Consider the following 13,116-nt stretch of genomic DNA (forward strand, 5'->3'; position numbering starts at 1 on the left):
TCTATCCGACCCAGACGACCATTTGAACAGGTTCATTGCGGGGGCTACCGTCAGCAACTGGACGGAACCCACGTGGTGCTACATGTTCCAGATGACTCTGGTCGGAGCGGCCAGGGCATGGTTCGATCGTTTACCGATCCACCACATATATGACTGGGCGGACTTTCAGAACAAGTTCAGCCAGCACTTCAGCCAACAGAGGAAGTACACTGAAGAGCAGTGGACGATCCTCAACTGCGTGAGAGAGGAGGATGAATCTTTACTAGACTTCATCACTCGCTTCAACTCCAAAAAGCTAAGTCTCGGCAACATAAGTGAGGATCTGGTTCGCGCCGCCTTCATCCAAGGCGCCGAATACCCAGAACTTATCCGCACATTGACGGGTAAGGATGGCATGCCATCAACATGGGATGCCATCATGACGGCGGCAAAGCGCTTTGCCGAGACGGAAAAGCAACTGGGAAGGGACCTTCCCCAGAGTACACACCTCTACACGCAGATGACAAGAGAGAACAATGTCCGGATCGCCCGGCAGAACAAAAAGAGGAGGCTAGGTATTTGGCAGTCAAGGGTAAACTTTGACACCTCATCCAGCTCTCGCCCTCTTGTTGGCGGAAGAGACAACACACACCCTTCAAACCGAAAACACCGGTGGACGCCACTCACGAAGAGCGTCACGGAGATATTTGCCACGGAAAAATTGCCATGGCTAAAAGCCCCATTGATCCGGCAGAAACCTAATGCGGATCAAAGCAAATCCTGTGATTTCCACGGGACAAAAGGTCATGGTACTGAAGAGTGCACATCCTTGAAGGATATTATTGAGACATTTGTCAAGGATGGAAGACTTGCACATCTCGTGGCATCAATCAGGAAGGGAGGAAGGAATGACAACCGGTACAGAGGTAACGGACGAAAGCCCGTCGACATCAGCATCAACATGGTTCATGGCAAGGTCAGAGGAAGAAAAAGACGAGTGACAGAACCATGCGCGTGGAAGGAAGCTGAGGTGCGCTTCCCGCGAGTGCCAGGAGGCCCCAGCAAAGAAGGCCCCATCGTCATCAGAAGCCAGCTGGGGCATTACATCACTTCCCGCACTCTTGCTGACAACGGCGCTTCGTCGACAGTGATATACAGGCAGTTCTTTGATAAGCTGGATGATGAAGACAAAGAACGCTTGGAAACGGTCTACGCTTCAATGGAAGGGTTTGACGGCAGTACAGAAACCCCCCTGGGTATCCTATCTTTCCCCGTTACTCTTACCGATGGGAATCATTCACGCACAGAAGACGTGGATTTTGTCGTGATGAAAAAGCCACACCACACGTACGACATCCTATTTGGAAGAGACGGGATGGCAAGATTCAACGCCGTGGTATCTTCAGTCCACGGCATGATGGGATGGCCAACAGCTGAGGGTGTAGCGATGATCACTGGCATTCCCCAGGTATGCATCGCATCTGTCTCATCTAAACCCAAACCGAAAAAGGCTAAACCAACCATCACAGAACCGGAAAAATGGGCCTTCAATGGCAAATACCCCGACCAGGCCGTTACCATTGGACCAACAATCGTTGATCCCACCCGCACCCTACTCAAACGCTTACTGCAGAAAAACGCTGACATCTTTGCGTGGGCACCAGCTGACATGACTGGTGTACCCCGAAGTAAGGCGGAGCATAAACTCAAGTGCGATCCGGCTGTTACGCCAGTCGTACAAAAGCGCAGAGTAATGGGGCCTGAACAAACTAACGCGTGTAGAACCCAAGTCAAGGAACTCCTTGACGCAGGCATCGTACGCGTTAGCAGATATCAAACATGGGTTGCAAATCCCGTAATGGTACCGAAGAATGACAAACAATGGCGCATGTGCATAGATTTCAAAGATTTGAACAAAGCATGCCCCAAAGATTGTTATCCGTTACCAGAAATTGATCTTAAGGTGGATTCGTTGGTACCATTTCGCCTTAAATGCTTCTTGGATGCGTATAAGGGGTACCATCAAATCCACATGGCCGTAGATGACCAGGACAAAACCGCATTTCGGATGCCCGATGGTACATTTTGTTATAAAATGATGTCATTCGGACTTAAGAATGCAGGGTCCACGTACCAACGACTGATGGACAAAGAGTTTCATGCCCAAATCGGGAGAAACTTGGAAGTCTATATGGATGATTTGGTCATCAAAAGCCCCGAGCCAGAAGCGATGTTGAAAGACATTGAAGAAACTTTCAACACGCTCAGAAAGATAAACATGAAGCTCAACCCGAGCAAGTGTTCATTTGGGATGGAAGAAGGGAAGTTCTTGGGAGTCATTATTACTAAAGATGGCTTCAGAGCGAACCCTGAAAAGGTCGAAGCCATTGTAAAAATGGAATCACCTACCACCATCAAACAGGCTCAGACACTGAATGGACGACTAGTCGCATTTAATCGCTTTTTGGCAAACCATGCGGATAAGTCGTTTCCTTTCGTGTCAACATTGAGAAACTGCTTAAAGAAAACGCACTTCCGCTGGACACCAGAAGCGGAAGCAGCTTTTCAGGAGATTCGGTCACGCCTGATCGAACTCCCAACACTTACAGCACCACAAGCGGGAGAGGAGTTAATCCTATACCTTTCCGCAACAGATAGAGCAACCGGCGCAGTCCTGCTAATAGAACGAAAAGGCATCCAGATGCCAATCTATTATGTTAGCCGTGTACTAACAGACGTAGAAACCCGGTACTCTACCCTCGAAAAAATGGTCTTAGCACTTATACACGCTTCACGCAGGTTAAGACGATATTTCCAGGGCCACCCAATCACCATTCTCACCAACTTCAAACTCTCAAACGTTCTAGGCAAACCCGAATTATCGGGACGTCTAGCCAAATGGGCAATTGAATTGGGAGAATATGCAATTAAGTACAAGCCAAGACCAGCCATAAAGGGCCAGGTCCTGGCCGATTTTATTGCAGAAGTCCCCGCTTCGCGGGAGAAAGAGTGCCAGGAGGAGGCTCAACCCTCCCCAGCACAGGACATCAATGATGTCTGGCGACTCTACACTGATGGAGCAGCCAGTAACGAGGGTTCAGGCGCAGGGTTAAAATTAACCAACCCAGCAGGCCAAGAATATACTTACGCTATTCGGTTGGATTTTCCAAGTACGAATAACGAAGCCGAATACGAAGCATTCTTGGCCGGTTTGAGAATTGCGCGTAAGATGGGAGTGAAAAACTTGGAAGCCCACGTGGATTCCATGCTGGTGGCCAACCAAATAAATGGGACGTACACGGCTGTGAACGACACAATGGCCCTGTACCTCGCCCAGGCAAAAACCCTTATGCGTGATTTTAATGATTGTAAAGTCATACACGTCAAGCGCAGCGAAAACAAATCTGCGGATGCGTTAAGCAAGCTTGCGTCACTAGCCTTCACCCACTTGGGAAAGGACATCCACATTGAACTCCTCGAAGCACCATCAGTCCCGCACAAGGAAATTTGTGTCATCCAAACCGGTACAGAAACGTGGATGACACCAATAATAAATTACCTTGCAGCAGGAACACTACCAGAGTCAAAAACACAGGCAAGAAAACTACGCTGTAAAGCACTGAATTATCAACTCGTCAATGACATCCTTTACAGACGTAACTTTCTTGGCCCACTCTTAAGATGCGTGGACAACCAAGATGCTGACTACCTCCTAAGGGAAGTACACGAAGGCATCTGTGGAGTACACGCAGGTCCCCGCGCTGTTGTAGCCAAGCTAAACAACGCGGGATACTTTTGGCCGGGGATGCATACGGATGCACTGGCATACATCAGAAAATGCAGGTCTTGCCAACTTTACGCACCCAACACGCACCGCCCGAAGAATGAACTGGTTCCAGTCACTTCTTCATGGCCATTTCAGAAGTGGGCCATCGATGTGACAGGCCCATTTCCTACAGCAGCAGGAAATGTTCAGTTCCTAGTGGTAGCCATCGACTACTTCACCAAGTGGATAGAAGCAAAACCTTTAGCCCAAACAACCGCGAAGCATATCAAAAAATTTATTTGGGAATTTATTATTTGTCGTTTTGGACTTCCACAGAATTTGGTGAGCGATAACGGCACCAACTTTGCTGACAAGAAGCAACAACAGTGGCTAAAAGAACTTCAAATCGCCCACACCTTTACCTCAGTGGCACACCCGCAAGGTAATGGTGAGGTGGAAAGAGCAAACAAGAGCATCGTCGATGGCATAAAGAAAAGACTCTTGGAACACAGATCCGGCTGGGTGGACGAGCTTCCGCACGTCCTTTGGGCAAACAGAACGCTGAAGAAGGCCAGTACGGGAGAAACCCCGTTCAGCCTCACTTATGGCACTGAAGCCATGGTCCCGGTCGAAATTGGTCTACCCTCACCAAGGGTCTTGAGTCAGCCAGAAGACAATGATGCGGAAAGACGGTTGGATCTTATGCTAACCGAGGAACGCAGAGACTTAGCCGCAGTGCGTGAAGAGAACTGCAAACGACAAATGCAAAAGTACTACAACACGCGGGTAAAACTATGCAACTTCAAGATAGGAGACTACATACTGCGTAACAACGAGGCTTCAAACCAAGAGCACCTGGGAAAGCTGGCCCCGGTTTGGGAAGGACCATACATTATCAAAGAAGTCCTGGGAAAGGGCGCATACCGGCTCGAAAGGCTCGATGGCACTCCCATCCCAAGAACATGGAATGGAGCTCAATTACGCAAATGTTATATGTAGATCAATTCCAAAACTTGTAAAGAAAAGGCCTATAGCCACTTCTAATGGAAATGATTCTCCTTTCATAATGTGTTTACCTTTATACTTATGAACTTCCCACTGATACCGGTATTCACCGCATAAACGGGAAGAAGTAAGTCGTTACGTGTGGAAGGCGGAAAAAACCCGCATAAACACAACGTTAATAAGGGAAACCTACACGCAGGTATGATGTAAGTAAAGTTTAGCCATCCTTGTAAGTGCAAGTGGCGGTCTTACCCGCACAATCACGAACAAGGAAGCAAAACTTCAACCTATCATCTACCACGTTCAAAGGTTATCCTAAAAAAAAAAAAAAAAAAAAAAAAATAAGGAAAACCTACACGCAGGTCAGATAAGGGTAAAGTTTAGCCATCCTACTAAGTGCAAGTGACGGTCATACCCGCACAATCACAAAGGAGGAAGCAAAACTTCACACCGATTATCTACCACGTTCAAAGGTTAACTTATCCTCAAAAATGAGGAAAACCTACACGCAGGTCAGATAAGGGTAAAGTTTAGCCATCCTACTAAGTGCAAGTGACGGTCATACCCGCACAATCACAAAGGAGGAAGCAAAACTTCACACCTATCTACCACGTTCAAAGGTTAACTTATCCTAAACACTTGGAAAATTGCTAATTTAAACTAAAGTATGCAAGTCATATAAAGTTTATAAAGTAAGGAATCCAATGAATCAAGCGGTCTTAGCCGCGCAAAGATTTACATTTCATAAATATTCGTTACAAGAATGGACGGGTAACTACCCGCCTACAAGAAAGTAAATCTATACAAACTAAATCTATCCTAGTAGCGGGAAGGGATCTTCAGGATCAGGCTTCAGGGCCACTTCCACTTGGACCAGCGCCGTCAGTAGAGCGTGGCTGTTCAAGGTAAGCCTTAAGGATAGGTAGCCCGTCATCAGCAGCAGCAATTTCATTCACCTTCTCCACCACCGGATGCGGGAAGGCGGCGTATTGATTTACTGCTTGGTCATATATGGCTTCGGTATCTACATTGTACAAAGGGAAGTTGGATGGCGGGACGCCTTTCTCAACAAACCCTAGACCAAGCAGGAAGCCGACCCGTTCCCCATCCTCGTGAGAAGCGTTGAGGGCTGCGCTCATTGCATCGTCGTAGGATGTCTCTGAGAAGACCCGATGCACAACCTACATAAGAAAATATACAAGTATCAGCACCCTATCTACAAAGAAAAGCGTGAAGACATGAAGATAGACATACCTGAGACAACGCTTCTCGAAGAAGCCATTCCTTGGCAACCAGAGCTTCTTTAAGGGCGGCTTGAGCTTGGGTGCAGGCGCGTTCGGCTTCGCTTTTGTTAAGGTTGGCAAGTAGAACTTCCTTTGCGGCAGCCTCTTCGACGCCCTTAAGCTTCCGCTCGGTATGGTCAAGCACGCCCCTCTGGTCCAAGATCTCCTGGAGCTTCTTGGCATCTTCCATCGCCAAGGCATCATGAGCACGTTGGAGAGCCTCTAATTTGGCCTTGAGCTCCTCGTTCTCCATGCGTAAAGGCTCAGCAACGGCTTCAGCCTTGGTGGCCCTCTCGGTCGCGTTCCTCGCAGTCTCCTTAGCTAGCCGAAGCTGTTCGTTAACAGCTTGGGCAGCCTTGGAGCGGGCCTCGAGTCGCGCTTGAACCTCAACCTCGAGGGCCTTGAAGGCCTTCTCCTTCTCCGTAGCAGCTGCGGACAGCTTTTGGTTCTCCTCCCGAAGAGCCCGCGCTTGAGATACTTCTTTGGCGCGAGCTGCTTTCAACTTGTCGTTTTCACGACAAAGCAGCTCGACGCGCGGCTGCATCCGGGCTTGGAGAACCCGAAGCTCGTTGGTTAGCCTACCCTCCTGGTAGCTAGCCATGGCTTCCCCCAACGCACCATGGGGAGCAACGTGGCGAGCCCATTCCACGCACTCCACAGGGGTACGAAGGGTTGTTCCTCGGCGTATGTTCCATCTTGGAACATACACTTCATTGGAATCTGACACTGCAAAAGAAACAAAGCAGTTAGGAAAAGATGATAAAAAATACAAAAAGGCCAAAAGAACCCTACGCACCTGTAGGGTCGATCACAGGCCGATAACCACCGAACCCATCACCTGAACCTAAGGGAAATCCATCCAAAAGGTTAGGCAGATGGGAAGGTAACAAAGATTGGCAAGAAGCCCCGCGCGTACCTGAAGGTTCGGCCGTCGAGGCCGATGGCGGGGGCGGCATGGTTTCCGCCGCAGTCGATGGCGGAGGCATGGTGTCCGCCGCGGTCGCCGCCGCGGAGGAAGCAGCAAAAGTAACCGCCGGCTCTGTGAAGGATGCTGTAAAAATCGCACTCACAGCCGGCGGTGACGTCATCTCGGCTGGAACAGTCGGCTCAGAATGAGCAACTGAACCAGCGGTAGCAGGCGCAGGCGCCTGGGTCGACGCCTCAGGTAGGCTGACCAAGCCTACCGTCATTGGCGGAGAGGTTGTACTGGGCCCCTCACCCTGGAATGCGCCAACATCCACGCCTGCGTAAAGAAGAAAAGTGTTAAAAGACTTGAGGATTAAACTACGAAGATAAAAGCCAAGAGTTGTACTTACGGGTTTTCTTGAGCTTGAACGTACGGACGGGCGGGGACGAACCCGATGGAGCCGGTCTCTTGATGCCGGTCACCGTCGTCGTCATTGGTTCTCCGGAGGTAACAGTCGTAGCCTCCGGAACAGTGGTCTTCTCACCACCGGGGTTCCCCGCCACCTCTTCACTATCTGACTCAGTGTCAGATAGGAGCACTGGATCGGCTGTGGAGGCCGCCTTCTCCTTCCCTTTCCCGCCGGCAGCCCTCTTCTTCCGCACTAACGGAGGACCATCTGCGGATTCCTCAGAAGAAGACAGGATGTCAGGAATTCCAGCAGCGGGTACAGCACTGAGGGGTGGAGGAGAGAATAACGCCTTACCTGGCCGCCGGTGGCTCAGGATCTCGTGGCCCAGCGGATAGACCTCCACAAACCGATCCGCTGTTTGCTCCAGGATGGGCAACTCGTTCTCGTCAAGAGCACGAGTACCCACCCGCACGGGATCGTCAGCTTCCCGCGGGTACAGGAGCGACTCCAAATTGTTCCCCTCTGAAAGAAAAGAAACAGTTAGAAGACAAACTCATATCAGCAAGAAAGACAAGACATACCATAAGGAGTAGAGTTCAAACCGTATTCGAGAAGGATGGGAACCTGAGACGCCTCCTTCCATACCCGGCTCATCCCCAGCATCACCATCCCGGACTCCGCAAACCGGTAAACCGGAGATTGGACCCGGGATATCTTCGCAAACCATTCCGCCTCCTGGTAGTTGGTGGCGTGGTGGCTTGGAATTGCTTGGCCATTTTTAAACTTCATGGCAATGGGGATGGCGCGGGCAGAAATGTAGAAGAACTCCCGCTTCCACGATCGGAGACTGCGCTCGGTCGCGCAAATCTTTAAACCCTTGATCCGGGTTGTCAGGGTGTACCACCCCTGGATGCACCTCCAAGTATAGAAGGTCATCAGGCGGTCCACATAGGGCTCAATGCCCAGAATCCGGCACACCCACTCGAAATGGCGAATCTTGGCGATCGCCATGGGTTGCAACTCGGTCAGATGAACACCGTGCCTCTCAAGGACACGGTAAACAAACTTTGTCAATGGGAACCTAAGATTCCCATAGACAAAAAATGCTGCATAAACCCCGATCTTGCCTCTGGGGGCATCGTACACGGTCTGATGGGGTTCAGGAAACTCAGGCTCGAAAGGATCGAGCATGAACTTCCTAACAACATACCGGTACTGATCGCCGGGCAGAGCACACTGGCACTCACCAGCAGTACTCTTATCATCGGCCGAAGACTCAAGATCACGAGAAGACATTTTGCAGAAAAAGCGATTTCGGGAAAATGCTTGCCTGAAAAGGGGAGTATTTGCCGGAAATCGCTAAGAAGAAGAAGAGAAGGGTGAAGGTGTGAATTACAAAGGACCCTCTCCCCCTTTATATACTAATCGCAATTAATGCGGTGAATTTAATGCGAAGGAGAGAGAAATCGAAGGTGCAATGAAACTATGACACGTGGCAAAGAGCAGGCTGGCAACAGCTGTTGACAGGACGCGTACCATTAATTTCGCGGCCACGCGCCCGAAAAATCACGCCCACGCGCCTGAAAAAGCGTCTGGAATGACCATGTACTGTCACGTCACCATAACTTCCTGCACGTCCTGACACAGTCAGAAGAAACCGTCGCACGACGTTTCAGATGTTTGGACTGTTCTTATCCTCACCAACCTTTCGAATTTCAAAATTCAAAATTCAAAAAGATTCAAAAGTAAGCGGGAAAATACCCCTTACCTTGGCAACCAAGTAACCATAAGACGGATGCGGGTACAGTGTTAAGGCAAAACCCTTCACATACCTAGCACCCGCAGGGAATTGACGCCAGAGGTACCTTGAAAGTAAAGTAACCGTAAGACGAGCGCGGGTACAGTGTTAAGGCAAAACCCTTCACATACCTAGCGCTCCGCAGGGAATTGAAACCAAGAAGGATCTTCTGGGCAATGCTTGCGGAAACGGAAATAACATCCCCGCATAGCGGGAACGTCGAGAACTACATTGTTTGAGGCTCCAGGATGGAATTGGTGGTTTAAACATAATTGATCACTATGTTCAAAACCACTAAAACCTCAGGGAGAATCCACACAAGTGAGACTCAACGCTCCTGACTTGCGAGAAGGTTACATACCTACCCGCATCATACCCAAAGATCAAGCAAAAAAATCGGGAATTTTTGCAAGTGACATTAGGAAACCCGCGGGAAGAATCCCCACGGAGAACCTTAAAACTAAAAACCTTTTTCAAAACCCCTTGCTTAAAGTCCAAAAGTTCACCTCACTTTATTAAACATTCATGAGAAGAACATTGGACTGGGGGGACTTGAAGAGGTAGGTCCCAGCAGAGACCAGTTGGTCCCGCAAGACTCACCTTGAACAGGGACGTCTGCGCAAAGGCCATCTGCTCCCGCGGGACCCACCATGCTCATAGAATCTTACGCGCAGTACGCAAGCTGTACACGCAGGGAAAGCCTCCCAATGGTGAAGTACCCCGCCTGTTCCCGCAGTTGCGGATACAAGCCATCAGGGAAGGCTACCCGCAGACAGCAGGGCTACACGCACAAGGCAATAGCTACTTCAGTAGTCACATGAAGGAATGAGCAAGGCGGGAACAATCCCGCCAAAATGAGCCAGTCCGTATGATTCTGAAAGATCTTTTGTACTATACCTACCAAGGTATGGATAGGACAGACGATCTGACCAGAACAACCCATGAGCCAATCACAGGGTGACAGCTCACCGACAACAGTACGAGGAGGAGCACCCTCTAGTACTGTTTGTCACTATTAGCCGCTGCCTACTCACCAACTCTTACTGAGGGGCGTGCGTAGTCTACAGTTGGTAGAATAGTGTTACTGTTGGCCGTAACCTATTCACCAACCAGCATGGCCTGCGTATAATCCACAGTAGGTGGGACTTGCATAATCTACAGTTGGTGGAATAGTGCAGCCGACTTTGTTACTGTTGGCCGTAACCTATCCACCAACCAGTATGGCCTGTGCATAATCCACTGTTGGTAGAACATGAATACTATTCAGCCGGCTGTACCTTCTAGGAAACCTACCTTCGGCTATAAATACTCCAACATCTTGGAATGGTAAGATCATCTGCTATCCAGTTATCTAGCAATCTCTTAATATACACTTATATTCAGAGCAATCTAGTCTGATTCTCACGCCGGAGGGTGGTCACAAGGAGGAACCCCCCCCCTTCTCAGTGACGAGCTTACGGTGTTTGTTTTGCAGGTCCCCTGAAGAACAACCGTCTCTGTTGGACCTCATTCTCGTGGGAAACATTACTTAACCCCCAGATTGTCTATAATCTGTCCAGGGTTCACTTAGTGTTTCTTCAGGTGCTTTACCCAAGTGCTTGGCACACGAGTGGAATTCGAACTCGAACCTAGGACGTCAAACTGTAGAAAAAATACTTACTGGAACCAAAAGTAAAACTCTCGAGTCCTGACCACCAAACCAAAGTGGATATCGCGATAGAAATACAAATCCGTATACCATAAAGTAAAATCAATCAAAGATATAAATAGCAATAGATAGGATTCAAATAAAATTGAAATTTTGGAAGATTTGATTATATTTGCCAACTGTTTATGAATTCTTCCAAATTTAAACATACCCATTTCTATCATACTAAAATTTGCATTCTCTAATTGATTACAAATGCCATCAAGGTGTCACAAGAAAACCAAGTTTTATCTTTTCTACAAATTTGTATGGCAGCATTAATGTTCATGATCTTCATCTTCATCTTCCTCCATGTTTCTATCTCCGGCCACCGCCACGGTGTTGTGAGTCCGGCACCACAACCTACACTACCTCCACAACCACCCATAACACCAAATGACCCTTTGATATTTAACACAACAAAAGTTGAATCAAGAAAACCTTTAGGTACATGGGCTCTTCTACAACAAAACATAGGCATATCCGCCATGCACATGCAACTCCTACATAATAACAAAGTCGTCATCTTCGACCGAACCGACTTCGGCCCGTCAAACCTCAGTCTACCATTCGGTCGACCCTGCCGGCTCAACGACGAACTCGTCCAACCCGACTGCACCGCTCACTCCATCCTCTACGACGTCCCGTCAAACACATTCCGCCCACTTTACGTCCAAACCGACGTATGGTGCTCCTCTGGTGCGGTTAACCCTACCGGCACACTTGTCCAAACCGGCGGATACCATGCCGGTGATCACAAAATACGTTCTTTCACTCCGTGTGATGATCGTGATGAAACGTGCGATTGGGTTGAGTTGAGAAGGGATCTAAACGTTCAACGGTGGTACGCTTCGAATCATATTCTTCCCGACGGGAATATTATCATCGTCGGCGGCCGTAGAGCTTATAGTTACGAGTTCTTCCCACAAAACCCTGCCGGAGCTTCTAATTTATTATTATTTAACCTCATTTTCTTACTCGAAACAACTGATTACAAAGAAGAAAACAATCTTTACCCGTTTCTACACATCTTACCAGACGGAAACCTGTTTATCTTCGCGAATCAACGTTCGGTTTTGCTTGATTACATTCGCGGGAAAATCGTCCGTGAGTTTCCGCCCATTCCTGGAGAAAAACGATCGTACCCATCAACCGGTTCGTCGGTTTTACTTCCAATTTCGTTAAACGTAGAGTCTTCAGCTGCTGCGGTGGCGGTAGAGGTTATGATATGCGGTGGCGCGTTAGGGGGGTCGTTTTCGATGGCGAAGAATGGCGTTTACGCTGCGGCTTCACGGACATGCGGATGGATGAACCTCGTTGATCCTCAGCCAAAATGGGTCATGGAGGAAATGCCTCTCCAGCGAGTGATGCCAGATATGATATTATTACCGACCGGAGATGTGCTTATTATTAACGGAGCCGCACGAGGAACCGCCGGCTGGGAAAATGCGGTTGAACCGGCTTTGCATCCGGTTCTTTACGAACCGAGAAAGAGATTATTCACTGTGTTAACTCCTACAACAAGACCAAGGATGTACCATTCATCAGCTGTATTATTGCCAGATGGCAGGATATTAGTGGGTGGAAGTAATCCACACGTGGGGTACGAGTTCACTGGAGTAGAGTACCCGACTGATCTAAGTTTGGAGTCGTTTTCGCCTCCATATATGGACGAGCGATTCGCTTATTATAAACCTTCAATCTTGACCGTTGAATACGGTGTTGATGATACTGTATCGTACGGTCAGTATTTTGGTGTAACGTTGAGTATGAGTTTGAGTGGTTTGGATCGGAGGCTTATGGTAACGTTGGTTGTGCCCTCGTTTATGACTCACTCCTTCGCGATGAATCAAAGGGTTTTGGTTTTGCGTGTTGTAGTTGTGGAACAAGTATCGTTGTTCGGGTATAAGGTTACGGTGCGGGCGCCTTCGTCGCCTAATGTTGCACCACCGGGGTATTATATGTTGTTTGTGGTACACGATGGGGTACCGAGTCACGCTGTTTGGATCAGACTGCGTTGATATTAGTCTTTTTGTCTTTTTTTTTAAATATTCTTTGATTTGAAAATATATATTGTTTCAGTATATCTTATTGTCAATATACACTATCTTTCTCAACTTAACAAAATAAAACGTAATTAAAGAAAACCTCTTTCAAACTAACAAAAAGAATTTTTTTTTTAAATGTTGATTAATGAGAATTGAGAATCCTTCCAGGGGATTTTTAGTGGAATTAAGCATATGCATATTTTGTTTAAATTATGATTTTATTAATTGGAAAAA

At 48.2% G+C, this 13,116-nt stretch overlaps 1 pseudogene; it reads left to right on the top strand.

Moving 5' to 3' along the window:
- The first annotated feature begins 11,003 nt into the window (after positions 1-11,003).
- Positions 11,004-12,861, top strand: LOC143636020 (aldehyde oxidase GLOX pseudogene; annotated as a pseudogene).
- Positions 12,862-13,116: the final 255 nt, after the last annotated feature.

The sequence above is a fragment of the Bidens hawaiensis genome, unplaced genomic scaffold (genome assembly GCF_021521415.1).
Source record: "Bidens hawaiensis isolate Kalapana, Puna unplaced genomic scaffold, B.hawaiensis_p1.1 tig00007761_1, whole genome shotgun sequence".
Classification (NCBI taxonomy): Eukaryota; Viridiplantae; Streptophyta; class Magnoliopsida; order Asterales; family Asteraceae; genus Bidens; species Bidens hawaiensis.